Consider the following 22,994-nt stretch of genomic DNA (forward strand, 5'->3'; position numbering starts at 1 on the left):
TACATCTAGTAACACTATTTATCAACTAGTAGTCTGAAGAATTTGTATGGTTCAGAGCTTCTCTTTAGCATATATATATAAATACTCTAACATTTTTAGTTTGTCATTCAAAAGAAGCATCTGCTGATGTGAAGCTTGCCTTACAAAAAAGAGATATCAAAAGAGCAAAAAAGCTGTAAAGGTTTACAAAGTAATTTCAAAGAGTTTATATATTCATTAGTCCACAGTTAATCAAACTATTCACTCATGGAGACGATTTAGTACTGTGGCTACTCTCCCTAGAAGTGGGTGCAAAAGCAAAATGACTCGATAAGTACAACACAGACTGCTCAATGAGGTAAAAAAGAGCCGTAGAGTTACAGTTAAAGGCCTGACAGAATCATTGGAACAGGTTAGCATCTCTGTTCATGAGTCTACCATATGTAAGAACATTGAACTGGCATGGTGTCCACAGCAAGTCACTAAGGATGAAGCCGTTGCTCTCCAAAAAAAAATACATCACCCCAAAGTTTATCAAAGACTACCTTGACACTGTACAGTGCTGCTAGGAAAATGTTTTGTGGACCGATGAAACTAAGCTTGAATTGTTCAGGAAGAATACTAAGAAGTACTTATGGTATAAAAAGGAAACCTCAAACCAACATGAAAATATTGTCCCAACTGTGGATGTACAATGGAGGGAGCATCATGATTTGGGTCTGTTATGCTGCCTCAGGACCTGGACCGCTTGCCATCATTGAAGGACAACAGACTTTCCAAATTTATCAGGGTATCCAACAGGATAATTTCAGGGTGGCTGGTTGGGTGATGAAGCACAACAATGACCCTAAACATCAAAGTAAATCCACTACACAATGGCTTCAAAAAAAAGATAATTTGCATTTTGGAGTTACCTAGTCACTGCCCAGACCTTAATCCGTAAGGGTAATGCAGTGGGATGTCCTTAAGAGAGCCCCTCACACTAGATGTTTTAAGGATATGGCTGAGCTAAAACAGTTCTGTAAGGAAGAATGGTCCAAAAGTCTTCCTGAACATTGTGTAGGTCTGATCTGTACCTACCTGAAGCACTTGTTTGAGGTCATTGCTGCCAAAGGAGATTCAACTAGTTATTAAATCCAAGGGTTCACTTACTGTTTCCGGATTACCCACATTACACTGTGTAACAGATAGCCCGGCCTAACAATGAAATACACAATATTTCACAATTTTCTTACGAAACAGAGTAAGAAAAAATGAATTTGCAGAGACATTGGGTCAAAGTGGCTCAGTTCAGGCTCTTGAGGGTAAATATTTGTCCACAATTTAAATTTCATAATAGACCAGAATCCTGTCGAGGATTTTAAAAATTCTAAACATCCACGCCGGACCCGCAGGCAAGCTTTTAGTTTTACCTTTACAGATAACCATTGTGGCAGTAGGGGGCGCTAGTGCTCCCTTGAACCCTCAGGTACAACTCCTGACACCAAGTAAAAGTCCAAGACTTTTATTATTCTTCTCAGTGCACTAAGCACCTTCCACACTACTCATAGAAAATCACTAATTCCAACACAACACACTAATCACTCCTCCTCGCCCAGACACTTTGCTCCTCTCCCTCCCAGCACAACTCAGCGTCTGGACTGAGCCTTCGTCCTTTTATAGCCCCTGACCCGGAGGTGTTCCTGTCCCAGCAGTCCACAGTTCCTTACTCCTTCCGGGTCAGGGCAATCAATCCATTACTTTAACCTGGAAGCACGACATTCCTTCCCGTCACGTAACCGTGACGTACTCCCGGGTCATAAGGCATCACAGAGCCCATAAGCCCCCCCACAGCGACTCCTGGTGGTCCCCAAGGTATCCAACAGGGCTGCGTATAAATACTATAAAGTCCATAAGGCCCTGCTGGACCTCGGGGCATGATCCTGCTGTCGGGAGAGCTCCTCCTGGCGGCCCAGGGGTGAGGACCGGCATGGGAAGCCGGCAGTCCTCCACACCATTTAAACAGCCATTGATTTTTACTGTACAACTAACTTTCAAGGTGAAAAATTTACTACGTGGCACTTACTGAACAATAATAAAGTGACAAGAATCCCCAAGATATTGCAAAAAACGCAGCTAAATTACTAAGTAAACTGATTAACGTAAAATTGACAGCATTAACTTGAAATCTTCAGTCAATAATAAACACAATGAAGTTATAGTTACGTCACAGAGCAAAGAACAATAGTAATTGTATAATAAGTAACGCTGTGTCTAGGCTTCCGAAAGTCGGACTCCAAACTTCATTCTAAGAATTATTTTGAGGTTAATATAGCAAAGGAAAACTGTTTAGCTTCGGGAAAATTCTCGTCTGTTTTCATCTGAGCCTATTTCAGGAATGGGCCTAATGGTGCAGCATCAATAGCACCCACCTTAATCCGGCCATGGTTCCTGTTGTTCATCACCCTGTGGAATTGGTTGTATTCAAATGTATACAGAATGTAATATATAACAGGTATGTTCAAAAAATGCAGGAAAGATTATAATTATTTTCGTGCCATTAACTTAACCATATTGTGTTTGTCTATGTTGGTGATTTAGGTAAAGATCTGATGATATTTTACGGCTAGTTAATGCAGGTCTTTCCATAATTTTTCTTGACACTGGATAAGGTACAGAAGTAAGATGTTTAAAACCTATGAAGAAGTGGCTTAATACAGAAAAGTGAAACTGTAGTGTTGTGAAATTCCTGTAGCATATCACCTTGGGTCTCTAAGGCCCAATTTCTAATACCTTATTCCAGCAATTATTGAGTCAAGCAATGTCAAAAGAGAGTAATTGGGGGTACTTTTCCACTGTAGTTCAGCTGCACATAAGGCATTCATCAGATCCTCTGTTTTGGCATTTATTACCAAAATTGAATGATAGTACATCAGACAGAAATACTTCATTATAGGAGTGCTGAATCATAATAGATTAGATTGCATGTCAGTTGTGGTTTACTTATCACGCAAATCTTCACATTTTCTTGCAAAGAAAATTACATCATTGAAATTATTTAGAAGTCTGCAAAGTATTAAATATTGATGTATTTAATCAAGGTAAACCCTCAAAAGAGCATCAGAGTGGCACTGTGGTTGGGACTGTTGCCTTACACCTCTGTGGGTTTCAGTTTAGTTCCTGGCCTGGTCACTGCCGCACTGGAGTTTCATTGTTCTCCCTTTGTTTGCTTGAAAGTCAGTCAGTCATTGTCCAACCCGCTGAATCCAAACACAGGGTCACGGGGGTCTGCTGGAGCCAATCCAAACCAACACAGGGCACAAGGCAGGAACAAATCCTGGGCAGGGCACACACACACACACACACACACACACACACACTAGGGACAATTTAGGATCACCAATGCACCTAACCGGCATGTCTTTGGACTGTGGGAGGAAATCGGAGCACCCGGAGAAAACCCACGCAGACACGGGGAGAACATGCAAAGTGTTCCAGATTACTTTTACACCTCAAATACATGCATGTTAGGTTCATTGGTATCTATGAATCAGCCCAGTAAGTGTGCATTTGGATGATGAAACCTGCAATGAACTGATATCCCAAGGTGGGCTCATGCCTTGACACACAAAGCTCCTAGGTTACACTCTGCTAACCAAGGAAAATGTATTGGCCTAAGTGTGTTAAGAAAATGGACTGACGGATATAAAAAATACTGAGGATCAGATAACCGATAGTTATCACTGCTCTTCCACAACTCTAGAGAATTGAGTTCAACTCTAAGGAGTTGTATGTTCTCCCTGTGCCTGATGGGTTTACACAATGGACTCAGGTTTCATTTTACATTCTAAAGACATACCTGACACATCATAAAAATAGATTGACCTATACTAATAAAAGGCAAAGCCCTCACTCACTCACTCACTCACTCATCACTCACTCATCACTAATTCTCCAACTTCCAGTGTAGGTAGAAGGCTGAAATTTGGCAGGCTCATTCCTTACAGCTTACTTACAAAAGGTAAGCAGGTTTCATTTCGAAATTCTACGCATAACGGTCATAACTGAAACCTACTTATGTACATATATACCGGCCATAGCCTGCAGCTCGGTCGCCGTGTGAGGCGGAGTTGCCTCCCTCATCATCACGCCTCCCACATAATTGAGTGCCTGCCCATATAAGGCCGTCCATCAGCAGCAATCCAATAGAAACACTCTGTTGCTAAATATTCACGGGTGAAGGAGTGTGCTTATGCAGACGAAGATGAGATGGTCAGGGTGGTGTTTGGCACAAACTCAGCGAAACTGCAAGAGAAACTTTTAAGGGTCTTAGCTAACATTAAATAAAGCCGTGGACATTGCACGAGATAACACAAGCCCAGCTGAGAACCATCGATGCATGTAGTCCGAGCGGCTCACGTGAACTGAGTGTGAACGCAGTACGCAGACAACAAGCAACAGCTCCAAAGAGCGCTGAACAAAAACGCATTGCACAATTGAGAAGGCAGCAAAAGAATATGAAGCGAGTGACGCATACAAGCATATTCATAAGTGCAGCTACTGCGGAAACAAAGCACACGGTGGAAAAAGTCAATGTCCAGCTAAAGAAAGACGGTGTAAAAAAAAACTGTGCATGCAGTGTGTGATGTCTCAGATAAAGAGGAAGACGAGCTGTTTATTGATGCAGTAAGAAAGGAATCGATGAATGAAATCAGTTATCTTTACAACGGTTGAAAAACACGGAATGTAACTTGAACACAACACATCCTCCAAATACGAACCTGATTGAAAGAAATAATGATAATCAAATCCTTGATGACAGCAACACTCATAACAGTGACAAAACAATTACATTGACAATCACGTTACGTTATTTTTAAAATGTTTCCTTTTCTTTTTCATAACTTCTTTAACACACTACTTTTCCGCTGCGAAGTGCGGGTATTTTACTAGTGAATGAATAAATACCAAGTCAGTGCCTTGCTCTAGATCAGACAATATCTCTCTATTATAAAAAAAATCCTGTGGGAGGGAATGACTAGGAGACGATACGTGATCTTCACGTTAAGATCACGGAAGGCAAATAAAAGACTCGCGAGACGAAAGAGTTTGGCCACGGAGCGTCTCACGGGGATATAGAACATAAGATTGTTGCAAGACACGCCCTACTTACAAGCAATATCAGAGCACGGCCAGCAAAAAAAATCAGTAGTGCAAAGGCATGCAGCACACACAGACACAGGGGTCTCAGTGCATATAAAGTGTATAAAGGACAATGCGTTAAAAGATCGCACTAGTGCAAACAAAAGGAAATTAATCATCAGGACCAGGTGTAACTGAAAAAATAGCAGGACAAAGCGAGGTCAGAAATAAAGGGCAAAGAGAAGAAAACAAAGTCTTTTCGCATTTGATTCATTCAATGCACAAAACGTGGATTTACACAATAATGGACCACACGCTATGAGAATCTGTGGTCCCGCAACAGTTAAAGCAACGACAAGTTTAATTTCAAAGAAAACACAATTCGGTCAGGTGTACATTTATGATCACGGAGAAGCGATCACAACGCGAGCAGCAGGGACATGAAGTGGCAAAAAGGACAGCGGCTGTACAGGCTTTAAAATGATCAAAAGGCAGCACGACATCTACGTCTGGCAAGAAAGAGATGTAAACACGCACAGGGCCGGAAATAAAGGACAAGTATTGTTTTTACAAAAGTTTTTAAAGTAAAAGTGAAAATAATACATATGTAACAATTCCAATGAAAATAACAATCTCTTTAAATTGTATATCCGGTAAACCAAACACGGGGGTGGGCGAGCGAAGCGAGCAGGGGGCAGAGCCCCCTAGTGAAATTAAAAAGAAAAGACAACTCGAAGGTTAGACCCCATTTAAAGAAACTATAGTTTCATATTCTGCCCGGGGTTTGTTTCCTACCTTGCGCCCTGTGTTGTCGGCTCCAGCAGACCCCCGTGGCCCTGTGTTAGGCTATAGCCGGTTGGATGATGGATGGATGCATGGATAGTTTTGCATTACTCACAATCAGTTGTCTGATTCTCTGTGGGTTACTATATTACAAATAAGTTTATTTATTTGAAAAGTACAATCATGCGTTCTTCCCCCATTAGTCGGCCTGTGTAACCACATGAGGTGAGTTAAGGTGAATAAATGACCTTCAGCTATTTTGTGGCTGAGCTCAGTATGAGTGGATCATCCTCTCCTTGAGGGTAATTGCTATACAAGCCACAAGAATGCCTTCTTTAAAATGGTCCTGCCTTATGCCTCTCTCTTTTCCTTCCATGATCTCTAGTGCTTACTTATCTAGGATTTACATAACTGCATTTTTTAAAAAAGCACTCAGTTTTCATGGACTTATATACCTCCACTTTTCATGTCATAAGAAGAAAGATTATTTCATTTTAGGAACTTTCTAAACTGATCCTGTATGTCAAAATCAGCAGGGAATCTATAGTTTTGCTTTTCACATTTTGTATTTTGTCCCTTTGTTAATTCATACAACCGTTTAGGGACCATTGTAGCTGTTAGGTGCCCTAATACATGCTGTGAAATATATCAGCAATATAAAAATCGGAAGTAGATTGAAGAACCAACCAGCACCATATCTGTAGTAGGGCCACCTTGAAGAAAACAAAACAGTATAACACTCTTTGAGGGTTTCCAGCATGTTGGTGGTGTAACGTGTTCACTCTATTCTCTTTTTTCATGTCTTCCCTTGCTCCCAAACTGTTGATAGTGTGGTCGAATAAACGTCACAAAGCATAAAAATAAAGATTTGGGGACCGTCCCCGTATATTGTTGTCAGACAATAAGAAAATGAAATGATTCAAAGCCTTGAAAAAGTACAATGAACAATTTACTGTTTTCAAAATGGCGGTTATATAGGAAGCAAAACACATGTGACAGGAAACGGTTAGCAATGTGGTGATGTGGCAACAGGATCTGAAAAACAACATTTTTCTGTGAGGTGTTTTGTGGAGGCCGGAAGTGACGTCATCAGTGGCCATTTTGGAACCCTGAAGTTGCGGTATTATTTTTCTTCTTGTTTTCTGTTGATGAGAGAAAAGAGTTCAGGTAAGTACCACGTGACAACCCCTTATCTCGCGATGTTTTACTCACCTTTAGGCTCTTTGCCTCCTAATCGCTCATGTGTGACAACAGAAAATTGGAAAGACAGTGTATTGGCAGACTGATGGATGCAGCTAAGATAGGTCTCACGCGTCTAGAGTCTACAAAGAGAATAAAAGGAACATTAAACATATGGTGACAGGATCCCTCACTTATACTCATTTCATTTATGGTGTAGTGACAAACTGGGTGACCTTACCAGAGTCACTTAATGATAACTCTGAATGATGAACACTCAATAGGTATCTTTGTGTTTTACAGTTCAGTGCCTTAACCGATATGCTACTGTATACTGAATAAGCTCACGCCTAGGTTAGGAATATCTCCTTGAAGTGTGTAGGAATATTTTCTGTCATTATAAAAGTAACTTAAAGTTAAGATTGCAAATCACTTCTCTAACGTACATTGCCCATTACAGTGTTGAACAGTATAGTTGTCTCGCGGCATCAGGCATTAAGCATAAACTAACCCTGGACATGACTCCACCGCAGAGGGGTCACACAGACACACACACTAATAGTATCTCAGACTGTGCCAAATAAATAATCAACCCATAGTTCTCATCTTTGAGATGTGGAAGAAAAATGGAGTACCTGGACACAAGGAAGAAAGTGCAACAACAACAACAACAACATTTATTTATATAGCACATTTTCATACAAAAAAAAATGTAGCTCAAAGTGCTTTACAAAATGGAGAATAGAAAAATAGAAGACACAGTAAAAAATAAAAATAAGTCAACATTAATTAACATAGAATAAGTAAGGTCCGATGGCCAGGGTGGACAGAAAAAACAAAAAAAAAAAAAACTCCAGACGGCCGGAGAAAAAAAAAAATCAAATCTGTAGGGATTCCAGACCAAGAGACCACCCAGTCCCCTCTGGGCAATCTACCTAACATAAATGAAACAGTCCTCTTTGTATTTAGGGTTCTCATGGAAAGACTTGATGATGATGTTCACGTAGACTTCTGGCTTTCAGTCCATCAATGTTGGAGCATCATGATGCTTTGAGTAGGTGGTGGTGACGCAGAAAAAAAAAAAGAAAAAACCAGGAGTAGTGAGGCTTAACTGCTACACCACTGGGCTGCCTAAATCAGCTTCAATTTGAGAAAAACACTGTCATTGGCATGGAATCACTCTGGTTTCATAATGTCCTCAGACGAACAAGCAATTCCTTTTTTTGAGAGCCATTCAAGTCTTATGCCACATGCAATGCAGATGCCGATATAGCAATTTATCTTTCAAAGGAAATGATTCAGTAATATCTATTTTTTTTCATACATCAGAAAGGGAAAACTGAATTGGGTAGGAAATGATCAAGCTTGCTTCACTGCAGCTCTCGTGCTGAGAGGTTGTTCAATTCAAGCTTTTTTGTATTAGTCATCTTTATGGATAAATTTAGAGCAACAAAAATTGCACTGGTGATTGGTATTGTTAAGCACATACCGTATGTCTGCATATGTTTTAAACAATGTTCCCAAAGATGACTAAAGTAATCCATGGTCTTAATATAAAACAGTAAAAACTTCAACTCAAATAGGCAAGACTTGAATTCATTTCCACAAGAAGACCTTAAAGCTTTAACACACACTTGGCAGAGCAAGCTATTGAACTGTATGTCACTCAGCATGAGGCAACAGCGCATCTGGCGAGAATTTGGAGCTAAAATCATAATGAACTAAATACTCAGGAAAGAAGTGGCAGATAAAAATATCAACCCTGCCTCAGCTTTCCATCCATCTAATCCAGAGGTGCCCACACTTTTTTGGCTTACAAGCTACTTTTAAAATGACCAGGTCGAAATGATCTACCTACATTAAAAATTATATATATATATATATATATATATATATATATATATATATATATATATATATATATATATATATATATATATATATATATATATATATATATACTGAGTATACTTCATATATAAAATATATGTTGTCATACCTTGCAAAACTGAATAACCTTTATGGCACAATTACAATTCAACACATTTATGGTCACTACAGTATTTGGATTTAATAATCGTCATGTGGGTAAAGGCTGACTCTCATAAATAAGTAGAGCCGAATAATGCAGTCAAGGAGCTTTTGAATTCAGCCCAGTGAAAAATGACGGCTGTCCGATTAACTGCGATTTTAGTTCCCTTTCTTTTCTCTTTCTCAGATTGCTTTTTGGAAGGACGTCAGTTTCGTAGTTTTTATGAACAGTTCGAAAGTACCTTTCCACATTTTCCTTCTTTGGAATAGCAATGATAGATCGACAGATCAGACAAACGCACTTCGATTGTGACATTGTGAGAGAAAAAAATCCTCTTCTAATTCCACATCCAGCCCATACCCAAACAATTTTTTTTAAAATCTCTTCTTTAGTCGATATAAGTTGGAAGGCTAACTAGATCACAGCCGGAGTTTTGCAGTAGCTCACGTGTTTGATTGTGCGTGTGGGATGACCAGTGTGTTAGAAGAGAGGAGATCTCAGACTGGCCGCCCTGTATGTCAATCAAGTGGCAAATGCCATAGGGAGGATATATGATAGACTAACATTTAAAAAAAACTACCTTTGCAATCTACCGGTCGATCGCGATCGACGCATTGGGCACCCCGATCTAATCTCTGTCTACATTGGTACATTTGTGTTTAAAGGAATAAATACAAACCTGGCAACCGTGTTGACAACGTTCTGTATGTGTTAAAGTTTTTAATTGGTAACACTTTATATTAAGTGTCCATAATTACACTGTAACTATTATGTAATTACCTGTATAAGTACAGTGTAACTATGAGTTATTATTCCGTTACTGGCCATATGTGTGAGAGCGTGAGTGCTGGTATGTTTGTCAGTGGGCCCTGCAATGGGATGGCTCCCCATCCTGGGCTGTTTCCTGCCTCACACTCTCACACATATGGCCACATAACCCAACCTACGTGTCCATGGGATGTGGTAGTAAAACTCATGAAGAAGACATAGGGAGACATGGGTAGAACGTACAAATTTTACACACATATCTCCAGACAGAATTCCATCTTAGGATAATGGATCCGTGAGGCAAAAGCGTTAACCATTTTGCAAATTTTAAAAAGATCCTGAAATATCATCAAAAACCTATGCAGTTATCACTGCAGTTCTCCATTATAATTGCCCAGACCATGGAAGATCTGTTATATAGTTGTAGTTACATACCCTGATGTTTTTATTACATTTTGAAAGTACAGATACAATGTAACTATGTAAGTACACTTGTTTTTGGATCAGTGATAAATTGTTACATTGTAATTATATAAACTGTGGGATAACAATGACAACTGAGTAATTAACTATAGCGTTACTTTGTATTACACAGTAAGTACAGAGTAATAACTCGTAGTTACACTGTACTTATACAGATAATTACATAGTAGTTACAGTGTAATTATGGACACTTAATGTAAAGTGTTACCTTCTAATTTCGCTTCGCTCACCAAAGCCAGCGGCCGCTCCTCCAAAACCCCTCTTAAGCGGTAATACAATGGGAAACAAATACATTGTTTTTTTTAACTCCTTTTTGCTCGAGCAGTTGCTGATGTGCTGCTCCTGTCTCGCGTGATCTACAATTCGTGCTCCTACCCTTCGACCCTCCAGCCAGCGGTAGGCGCCATTGTGAAGAGTGGGGCTGAGTGCACCCCAAGGAGACGCGGCAGCTCCTCCGACACCCTCTTAAACGGTGATACATTGGGAAACAAGTAACAGGTGTTTTTTTCACCTCCTCTTTGCTCAAGAAGCTGTTGTCTTGCTGCTGCTGCCGTGCCGCGTGATCTGCATTTCGTGCGGCGCTTCAAATGTTTAATAGCCTGTACAGCACCTGACTATTCAATCCCTTTTCGCTGTTCCGTTATTTCCCAGAGTAATATTTTCAATTTTGTCTGCGCTTATTCAATCTTTACTCTCATTTTTTGAGACTTTTGACTTTTCCTACTTCCATTATCTCTAACCTGCTCTGCATGAGTATCATGGGACTTGCATCTGAAGGTTGTAAGTGTGACGTGACTTGTCCGTCTCGCGGGAAGTGAAAGTGTCTCAGTCTCTCTCTCTCTCTCTCTCTTCAAAAGATCACGTCTCATCCCCGGGAAAAAGTCTCCTCTCGTCGCAAGATTATAGGGAGATACATTTAAGGTTGTAAGGAGCCACAGTCTAGCAACATTTACTGACACTTTTTTAACACATCATATCTTCCATATTTTTTTTTTTACCATGTACAGTATAGCAATGTTTACTCCTATGACCCTTTAAAATTTTATGTTGTAAACATAAGCAAAAAATCTGCGGAACTAAACATTTGGCATAGCAGAAGTAACCCTCTAAAAAAGTGTGTCACGGGGACCCAGCCAGGACACCTGTATAGCGCCTCTACTAGGAGAGGACAGCCGCCCTGGTTGCTGTTGGGGTCATGGGAACCGAGCTGGGAAGCTCAACCCTATAGGGGCCTGTGGCCACTATGCCAGGAGGCGGGTTCTGGTCCCTGAAGTTATGGCACACCAGGAAGTGCTGGCAGAAGGTAGTCCAGGGTCACCCGGAGTGCTTCCGGTTGCTCAGCTGGCACTTCTGCCACACCAGAAAGTGTCGGTGGAAGTTCATCAAGGGGCACCTGGAGCATATCCAGGGCAACATAAAAGGGGCCGCCTTCCAACAGTCAGGGAGCTGGTGTCGGGTGGAGGAAGAAAAGGCTTCGGAGTGTGGAGAGAAGGCGGCCAAAAGAGGACCATTGTGAGGTCGAAAGAGAGAGGGTGATTGGTGCTGGAAGCACTGTGTGCTGTGCGGGACTGTGGACATTGTATATAGTGTAAATAAATCGTGTGTGGTGGACTTAAACCGGTGTCTGTCTGTTTGTGGTCAGGCTGGCGTTTCACAAGTGTAATTTCCCCCAAAACGCTTTAGCACAGGTGCTTCCTGCTACAAGACATGCTTGTTGGTCCAAAGAAAAGGAAATGTTTGCAATTTCTGTTAATTTATCCCTAGCAATTTCTCAAGGAGTCGACAGTAATTTTTGTTAAATGGGACTTCACGGTTGTCTGATACATGTTTGAAAGCACTTGCAATTGTGTAAAATGATGTAATTAACAGATTAATGGTCAGTTAAACATTCTCTTCTAGTGAGGTGGTTACTATAACGCTGGCATCTCTCCTGAGAGTGTGGAGTTGGCTACTTTTAAGGCTGCTGTGAGCTTTTGATTTACCTCACTGAACTTACAGTTCTTAAATAATCATTGTATTTAATTTTAAGTTTGAAAAGCCAAAAACATCTTTTGTTCTTCTTGATCATGCAGTTCACAAAGAACTATTAATGTAAAATCAGTACAAAAATAATGTATCCTTCTTACAGCCACTGAGTGTTTGTAAAACCGGGAACAATCACATCCCACCACTCTGAAGCACGGTTAAATGTCCAAACAGATGGTCTGTTGCGGCGACTTTTTTGCAAAATGTGGAAGATCTGTAATATACAGAATCAGCATTTTAATGTTACACTGGCAGTTAAGTTCATTTTATGCTTTGCAACAGTGATAAAAGTTAGCTAGTGATGTGCTTTTTAGATGCTTACCCTTGCGTCGTCGAGCTAAAGTGTTGTCGTTGTCTGCGTGTTGTTGTAAAAGTTCCACGGTGTCACGGCAGTGGAGGCGGCGCAACTATAACGACACGTGAATAATCCCGCCCACTCTAAAGCGGTACTAAACTGCAGTCGAAACGCAAACCGAGCCGAACTGAGTCGAACCAAGGTGAGCTGTACTGAACCGTGCTGTGCCGTACTATGCAGTGGAAAAGCGCCTTATGACAGTCTAAACTCATTCATACAGTCATGTTGTGTCATTTCAGAGTCATCAGATAAGCTCGTATGTAATCTGTGGGATATGGGAGGAAAGCAGAACATCTGGTGAAAACGAATACACTCACAGGGAAAATGTGCAAACTCCGCACACAAAAAGACTGCTCAGAAAACGGAACTCAGGTCCATGGAGTTATCAGACACAACCCTAGAAGTATTAATCAGTCCATTCAATTTCTGTATCATGTTTTTTTTTTCAATGCAGGGTCAAGAAGGACCCAAACTCTATTCCACCATCGCTGGGTAAAAGTCTGGAACCAATCTTTGACATTATGCCAGTAAAAAGGAGGGCACTGTCACACTAACACCAATACACAGGAGTTCATGGCCAATTTTGAGTCACCAATAAACATAACCTAAAACCAGTCAGACCAGTCAGACAGGAAGAAGATTTAAAGTCCACACAAACACAAAAGCTGGTAAATGAACCGAATCACAGTGCCTTGAGTTGTGAGGGAGTAGCACTAATCACTAAGCACTAAACATAATGATGTGTCGGAAAAACCTTGACCACGTGATTAAATAATTTGCTGTTACTTGCAATAACAATTCAAAAGCATCCAGTGCTCATTTTGAGAATTTGACCATTTCAAATGTCTTAACTGGGAGTTCATATGGATAATGCCTACTGGTGACACAGTAGCATGTAACCTGGGAGAAGAATCGTGTGATGAATTCTGCTTGCAACAACCAGCCCCGCACAGGAAGCCAATCCAAATATCCCACTGAATGGTAGACATTAAGTTTATTATCCTAACCCACCCAGCACATGATTCCCACATAACCAATGCTACCAAGAAACAACAGAAAATGAGGCCTGGTTCAGAACCATTCCTGACATGTGAACCTGATCTTTGTTTCTATGGTGCATAACTTAACGTACAAAACATTAATACTGAATTTGAGTTTTTTAAGATTTTAAAATGTTCTCTTATGTCCAGTAAAGTGAAGGTTTGTCCTCCTGCTTCACAGCTGGGTTTAATTCCAAGTGTTGAGCGGTCTCCTTATGTATGCATGGCTTTACTCAAGACACTCTAGTTTGTACCTGCTCCCCAGAAAGTTGGGTTTACCTGCACTACTAAACAGATCTTCTGCAGATGATTGTCAATGTGTGTCTTGTAATGTTCTGCCTTACACCAGCATAGATCCGGAACTAGGAAAAAAAATGTTTCAGAAAATGTGCGGATGAATGTAAGCAACTTTCAGAACTGGATGAACACTTGGTGGAGATCCTCTGTTATAACAAGCAACCTCTGAAAAGGGTGCTGGGTTAGACTCCAGCTTCCCTGAAACCCTGCCCTAGATAAGCTGGTTAGGAAATGGATGAACATTGACACAGCATTCTCGTCATCTCTAGGCAATGTGCAAAAGCAATTAAAAAGAAAAAACGAAATGTTAGGTTATATTGTAAAAACAGTTCAATTTAAATCAAGGCACATTTTGCTCAGACAGTTTAATACACTAGTGAGACCTTATCTGGGGTACTCTGTGCAGTTGTAGTCAGCGGTGGGTAGTAATTAGTTACATTTACTTGAGTAACTTTTTAAAAAAATTGTACTTCTAAAAGTAGTTTTACTGCACTATACTTTTTACTTTTACTTGAGTACATTTGTGAAGAAGAAACGCTACTCTTACTCCGCTACAAAGGGCAACAATCGACTCGTTACTTTTTTCCATTTACACATTAAACTATATGTTTGCAAGAGAGAAGTTGCCAGTGGATCTACTGCATGACTGTTTCACCAATCAGACGTAGCCATGCAGTCACATGACCACACACAAACCTCCTGCGTCTTGCAGTCTGTGAGAGACTTTTTAGTCATGCGGGGCTCCTGTTCACTGCTAAACGGTCACCGCTTCACTGCAGGAACCAGATCGTCGTTCCCAAGCCTGCCTTTCATGTCTTTTAACCTCATGTCTTTTCTTTGATTTTCCCTTCTTTTTTGTGCTGACCCGTATATACAGTATACACTCCCTTCCATGTGGGCCTTAATCACACGCTGCAGGAAGCCAATAAATCAATTGAGAATGATCGGACCCGCACGTGGAGGTGCAATTCGCTCCAACTACCTCATTAACTCCCCGCTGTCGTGCAATTGCGCCCACGGAGAGTGACACGGCTTTATGGATTTGAAATTGGCCTTTTTTATTTATTTTTTTTTTGAAGCCGCAGACCCGCTACACCACAAAGTGAATATGCAGCATTATACTGTTAGTGTACGGGATATCTCGTCACTGTAAGTAGTTTGCACTGTTCAAACACACATGTTACTAACTGGAGGTATCGGCTTCAAAAGCTTTGTTGTGAAAAACTGAGATTTGGAACTTTGTATTATTTGTGCATCTTTATTTTGTAAAGATGTGATTTATTTTTACTCATTTTTTATTTTATTTTTTGTAAATAGCAGAATTTGCACAGTATTTTATATTTTTATCTGTCTTATTACAACATTTATAAAAAATAAATGATTTATTATGATCAAACAGTTACTCAGTACTTGAGTAGTCTTTTCACCAAATACTTTTTTTACTCTTACTTGAGTAATTTTTTGGATGACTACTTTTTAATTCTACTTGAGTAATATTAATTGGATGTAACGCTACTCTTACTTGAGTACAATTTTTGGCTACTCTACCCACCTCTCATTTATTATGTTCAAACAGTTGCTCAGTACTTGAGTAGTCTTTTCACCAAGTACTTTTTTACTCTTACTTGAGTAAGTTTTTGGTGGACTACTTTTTACTTCGACTTGAGTAATGTTATTTTAAAGTAACGCTACTCTTACTTGAGTACAATTTTTGGCTACTCTACCCACCTCTGGTTGTAGTCACCACATGACAAAAAGACATACAGTGGTATCTCTGATCACGACCGTAATTCACTCCAAAACTCTGGACGCGACCCGAACGTAATTTTCCCATAAGATTGTATGTAAATACAACTAATCTGTTCCACACCGTGCAAACTGTATGTAAATATATATATATATTTTAAGCACAAAAATAGTTCATTACAACATAGAATGCACATTGTAATAGTAAACTAAATGACATTGAATAACACTGAGAAACCCTTGAACAACAGAGAAAACTAACATTGTAAGAGTTCGCGCTAGACTCTTACGAACCGCTCACTGTAAATACTTTTTTTATGAGTTTTAAGCACAGGGAAAAAAATGAAATGCCACTTCTCTTGCGAAACTTTTCAAACTATCCTCTACTGGTTTTAAATTCCTCACCTTCGCATACGATCGCCTCACTTACGCTATCCCCTGCAAGTTGCTTCTCATTCAGCCACACTAGCAGCAGTTTTTCCACCTTTTCCAGCACTTGAGGCCTCTGCTTGGTTAACACTGTAACTCCTTTTGCAACATCAGCTGCTTTATTAGGCCCTGTATACGCAAACAAAAGAAAATGGGAAACGGAGAATGGGAAATCATTGGTGTGTATGAATGCGCATTAGAAAACTGTCCACCAGTGTTTTTGTTCGCCACCAGAGTGTGTGGTCATGAACAGATGCAAAATTTTGGCAAACTTTTTGATCGTAACCCAATTTATACGTGTTCTGAAACGTTCGTGACCAGAGGTTCTACTGTACTGTAGCAATACGAGGTGAGACACAAAAATAATCGGACTGGGCTTGGGGCTTTCCTGGAAAACCGTCTGGCAGTCGGCTGGACATGAATCATAGAACTATATCCCCTCCTACACACCCTCTCAAACTGCCGACTGGCTAGGTATATCCTGTGAATAGCCCAGTCAGTATTTACACAACAATCGCTACATGAGTTGCCGCGACAATATGGGGTGAAAAAATCAAACAGCGAGACAAGACAAGACAACGCTCCCGCGCACAATTCTTTTTCCGTAAAGCAGTTTTTGACTGACAGAAACATTCCTGTCCTCGATCATCCTCCCTTTTCGCCCGATTTAACTCCCTGTGATTTTTTATTTGTTTCCGAAAATCAAAAGTGACCTGAAGGAAACACATTTTTCTTCAATGGATAAAGTGAAGACAGAAACGGCAAGTCTGTTGAAGAGCCTCAAGTAAGAAGACTTCCAGCACTGTTTCAATCAATGGAAGATACGTATGGAGCGGTGTAGAGATTGCGAGGGGGAGTATAGAGAAGGTGGCAATGTTTACATTTTTTTTTTTTTTTTACCAATCTGGTTATTTTTGTGCCTCACCTCATATTTGCAGCTGTGTAGAAGGGAACATCAATCTGCATCTCAGGAACTAAAGTGCATGTCCTACTCTGGCAGGTTCAGGAAATTAAACACTTTTAAGTTTGGGCAGAGAAGGCCGTGTGGAGACCTAAGTCAGGTCTTCACAATTCTCAAATCTATACTAATAAAAGGCAAAGCCCTCACTGACTGACTGACTGACTCACTCACTGACTCACTCATCACTAATTCTCCAACTTCCCGTGTAGGTAGAAGGCTGAAATTTGGCAGGCTCATTCCTTACAGCTTACTTACAAAAGTTAGGCAGGTGTCATTTTGAAATTCTATGCGTAACGGTCTTGTGGTTTACTTATCACGCAAATCTTCACATTTTCCTGCAAAGAAAATTACATCATTGAAATTATTTAGAAGTCTTCAAAGTATTAAATATTGATGTATTTAATCAAGGTAAACCCTCAAAAGAGCATCAGAGTGGCACTGTGGTTGGGACTGTTGCCTTACACCTCTGTGGGTTTCAGTTTAGTTCCTGGCCTGGTCACTGCCGCACTGGAGTTTCATTGTTCTCCCTTTGTTTGCTTGAAAGTCAGTCAGTCATTGTCCAACCCGCTATATCCTAACACAGGGTCACGGGGGTCTGCTGGAGCCAATCCAAGCCAACACAGGGCGCAAGGCAGGAACAAATCCTGGCAGGGCACACACACACACACACACACACTAGGGACAATTTAGGATCACCAATGCACCTAACCGGCATGTCTTTGGACTGTCGGAGAAAAATCGGAGCACCCGGAGAAAACCCACGCAGACACGGGGAGAACATGCAAAGTGTTCCAGATTATTTTTATACCTCAAATACATGCATGTTAGGTTCATTGGTATCTATGAATCAGCCCATTAAGTGTGCATTTGGATGATGAAACCTGCAATGAACTGATATCCCAAGGTGGGCTCATGCCTTGACACACAAAGCTCCTAGGTTACACTCTGCTAACCAAGGAAAATGTATTGGCCTAAGTGTGTTAAGAAAATGGACTGACGGATATAAAAAATACTGAGGATCAGATAACCGATAGTTATCACTGCTCTTCCACAACTCTAGAGAATTGAGTTCAACTCTAAGGAGTTGTATGTTCTCCCTGTGCCTGATGGGTTTACACAATGGACTCAGGTTTCATTTTACATTCTAAAGACATACCTGACACATCAAAAAAAAATAGATTGATCTATACTAATAAAAGGCAAAGCCCTCACTCACTCACTCACTCACTCACTACTAATTCTCCAACTTCCCGTGTAGGTAGAAGGCTGAAATTTGGCAGGCTCATTCCTTACAGCTTACTTACAAAAGTTAAGCAGGTTTCATTTCGAAATTCTACACGTAACGTTCATAACTGGAACCTACTTTTGACCATATATACGGCCATAGCCTGCAGCTCGGTTGCCGTGTGAGACAGAGTTGCGTCCCGCATCATCACGCCTCCCACATAATTGAGTGCCTGCCCATATAAGGTAAAGGACTGTGCTTATGCAAACAAAGATGAGATGGTCAGGGATAGAATACTGTTTGGCACAAACTCAGCAAAAGTGTGAGAGAAACTTTTAAGTGCCGGGTCTTAGCTAACATTAAATAAAGCTGTGGACATCGCAAGATCACACAAAAGAGCAGCTTACGTGAACTGAGTGTGAACGCAGTACGCAGACAACAAGGAAGAGCTCCAAAGAGCGCTGAACAAAAACGCATTACACAATTGAGAAGGCAGCAAAGGAATATGAAGCGAGTGATGCATACAAGCATATTCATAAGTGCAGCTACTGCGGAAACAAAGCACGGTGTAAACGGTGCCTACGACTCAGCAAAAGTGCGAGAGAAACTTTTAAGTGCCGGGTCTGAGCTAACATTAAATAATTGCTGTTGAAGGACTGTGCTTATGCAAACAAATAGAAAGCAAATGTTATGTTATTTTTAAAATGTTTCCTTTTCTTTTTCATAACTTCTTTAACACACTTGCACAAGGCAGGAACTAATCCTGGGCAGGGTGCCAACCCACCGCAGGACAAACACAAACACACCCACACACCAAGCACACACTAGGACCAATTTAGAGTCGCCAATCCACCTAACCTGCATGTCTTTGGACTGTGGGAGGAAACCCACGCAGACACGGGAAGAACATGCAAACTCCACGCAGGGAGGACCCGGGAAGCGAACCTGGGTCTCCTAACTGTGAGGCAGCAGCGCTACCACTGCGCCACCGTGCTGCCCCCTGAAAGTACAATGAACAATATTACTGAAACAAAATGGCGGTTTTATAGAACAAAAAACAGGTGACAGGAAAATGGTTGGCAAAATGGTGACGTGGCAACAGGAACCGGAAGTGACATCATTTTGAGGAACCAGAAGTGAGGTGGTTTGTGGGTGCCAGCAGTGACGTCATCAATATTGGCCGGAAGTGACGTCATCGCAGCCATTTTGAAAACCCGGAAGTTGTGGGATTAATTCTCTTCTTGTTTCCTGTTGACAAAAGAGAGTTCAGGTAAGTACCACGTGACATCCCCTTATCTCGCGACGTTTTACTCACCTTTAGGCTCTTTGACTGCCTCCTAATCGTACATGTGTGACAATAGATAGATAGATAGATAGATAGATAGATAGATACTTTATTAATCCCAAGGGGAAATTCACATACTCCAGCAGCAGTTTAGTTAAAGCAGAAACCTTTTATAAAGTATTTGGATGAGATATTGGTAGAATTGAACAAATATCTAATCAAATGTGCTCTATTGACGGAATAGCCTCTTGCCATTGTCAAACTTTTGTATGTTTAATAGCTAAACTTTCTGTTTTGAATTTTCTTACTTCTGGAACACTATAGCCAGTCTGCCAACTTTGAATTCCTCTATCAGTTTCTTAACCCTTCTTTTTTTTTCCTTCAATAATACATTTCCCTTATGAGCTGTTCAAATCTTTTAGTCAATAGTTTGGAGATTTCTTTGAGATCTTTACTACTTAATATGCAGTGTGTTGAAACATATAATAAGCCCTCCAGTGAAAGACATAAATCCTGAAGATGGATGAGTGAGAACAGTATAATTTAGACTGTTCATGTTTCACCTTCAGATGTTTTCTGGAACTCCCCCTGCCTGAAACCTTTGGGTAATAGAACACAACTGACGGATTTTAATTTAATTACTTTTTGTGGCAACATGAAATGATATGAGGTGCCAGTCAGGGATAGCATCATCAGTGTCTTTCAGCCAGTCTTTATGAAGCAAAGAAAAAAGCACACTAGTGGTTACAAGTTCAAATTTGTTACAAATCCTGCTAATTTACAAGGTTCTGTGGGCTGGAGTTTTGTCAGCAATGACTTCATCAAAAGATGCCTGCCATAAAGGTCTGTGGCTCAAACTCTAGTGGTTTCTGCTCCCTCTTTAATTTCCCCTCATGACCCCCAGTTCACTAAATAATGTTTATTATGTTATGTTTGTTACGTTTTTTTGAATTATTAAAAACTCAGGCCCTAAATCATTCAGAGTTTATGCACCATTTTTAAATGCATAATCCTTAATACAGACCAAATGCTTCATCTACAGTAATCTGTTCTTAATGCACAAGTGGCAATATGTTCCTACTTCTAGGCTCTAATTTTTGCCTTATGTATGGTTTTTTTCATTAAACAACAAACCACTAAGTAAAGTAAATTATAAAAAGGGTTAAAATATTGCTGATATATTTGTAAGGAAGTCTTTAATACTTGAGAACTGCAATTTCATGCTCTGATTAAGTAACATCGTTGCTTCATGTTCATTTTTATTTAATGTTGATCAGTGGACAACTGTGCATTCGGGGTTTACTTACCAAGATGTCTGAAATGTATCTCTCTAACATATAAAAAAATCCTGAGATGAGACTTTTTAGCCTGGGACAAGACGTGACTTTCTCAGAGAGACACTTTCACGTCCCGTGAAACGAGACTTTGTGCCAAGAGATCTAACCGCGCCCAGGCCTGGAAATAAAAAATAAAGAGCAGATGACAAAGTAGAACGTCATAAAGAGGTTTCAAAATGTTGGTGCGATACACATGCAGAGCAGGTTACAGATAACGAAAGTACTAAATCGAAAGTCTCAAAAACATGATAGTAAAGATCGCATTTGCGCAAACAAACGGAAATTATTACTCGGTGAAATAATGCAATAGCGAAAAGAGATCAAATGTATTATTCGAATTTAAACTTTAAGTTGGAGACTTTTAGATTGGGGAAAAATAGTGTTTCTTCCCAATGAAGAGGCGTATCCGTGAGAATTAAAAGATTTGTTGTTTGGCGAAAGTGAAATCCACATACGCGAGTGGCAGAGATGCAAAGTGGCTGGCGTGTAGTGCAGGACTGGGGTTTGGTGAGTGAAGCCCCCTAGTACATTTATAATAATTAATTTTGTTTCAATGTATCTGAATGTTTGAATTTTTATATTGCTAAAATTTTAAATATTACTAAAACAAACATTGTGGTTGTTTAAAATAACTTTTAATGAAGCTTAAATTATTTTTCTCTTGTACTAATTTATATATAGTGCCATAAATAAACATAATCTATCCATTCATCCATTTTTTAATCCTGCTTAATCCGACTATATGGTGATGGACAGTCGAGGTTTAACTCAGCAGCATTATACACAAGGCCAGAATCAATCTGTCATTTGGACATGGCGCCAGTATATCACAACCACACACTTATGCACCCACTTATACTTGGCTAGTATGGAGTCACCAGTTAACCTTACATGTATGCTTTGCCAACCATGGTGGTTTTAACTGATACTAATAAAACTCATGTGCTTCTTTATTTCAGACCGTTATGATGTTTCTTTACTCAGATATTAGAATCACTTTTTACACATGTGCCATCTTATCTGCATGCCTGTTTTCATGCAATTTAGACCATAGCCTTCCATCCATCCATTATCCACTGCTTATCCGAGTTTGGCTGTGGAGGCAGCATCCTAAGCAGGGAAGCCCAGACATCCCTCTCCCCGGCCACCTCCTCCAGCTCCTCTGGGAAGACCCCGAGGCATTCCAGGGACAGCCAGGAGATATAATCCCTCCAGCGTGTCCTGGGTCTGCCCCGTGGCCTTCTCCCAGTGGGGCATGCCCGGAACACCCCCTCACAGAGGTGTCCAGGGGGTATCCTAACCAGATGCCCAAACCACCTCAACTGACTCCTCTCAATGCGGAGATGCAGCGACTCTACTCTGAGTCTCTCCCGGATAACTGAATTCCTCACCCTGTCTCTAAGGGAAAGTTCAGCCACCCTGTGGAGAAAACTAATTTCGGCCGCTTGTATCCGCGATCTTGCTCTTTCAGTCACTACCCATAGTTCGTGGCCATAGGTGAGGGTAGGAACGAAGATCGACTGGTAAATCGACAGCCTCGCCTTTTGGCTCAGCTCTCTCTTCACCACGACGGACCGTTGCAGAGCCCGCATTACTGCGGATGCTGCACCGATCCGTCTGTCAACCCCCCCGCTCCATTCTTCCCTCACTCATGAACAAGACCCCGAGATACTTGAACTCCTTCACTTGAGGCAGAACTGTGCTCCCAACCCGAAGAGAGCATTCCACCCTTTTCCAGCTGAGAACAATGGCCTCGGATTTAGAGGTGCTGACTCTCATCCCCGCTGCTTCGCATTCGGCTGCGAACCGCTCCAGTGAGAGCTGCAGGTCACTGTCCCATGAAGCCAACAGAACCACGTCATCCGCCAATAGCAGAGACGAGAATTCTGAGGTCACCAAACAAGACCTGGCCACCCTGGAGCCAGGCCTGGAGGAGGGGCTCGCTGGCA

General features: G+C 40.8%; 1 protein-coding gene across 6 annotated transcripts in view; it reads left to right on the forward strand.

Moving 5' to 3' along the window:
- Positions 1-22,994, forward strand: part of LOC120516555 (spectrin beta chain, non-erythrocytic 1) — a 256,791-nt gene that overhangs the window by 29,386 nt on the left and 204,411 nt on the right. The gene's annotated exons all lie outside the window — the stretch shown is intronic.

This window comes from Polypterus senegalus, chromosome 16 (genome assembly GCF_016835505.1).
Source record: "Polypterus senegalus isolate Bchr_013 chromosome 16, ASM1683550v1, whole genome shotgun sequence".
NCBI lineage: Eukaryota > Metazoa > Chordata > Cladistia > Polypteriformes > Polypteridae > Polypterus > Polypterus senegalus.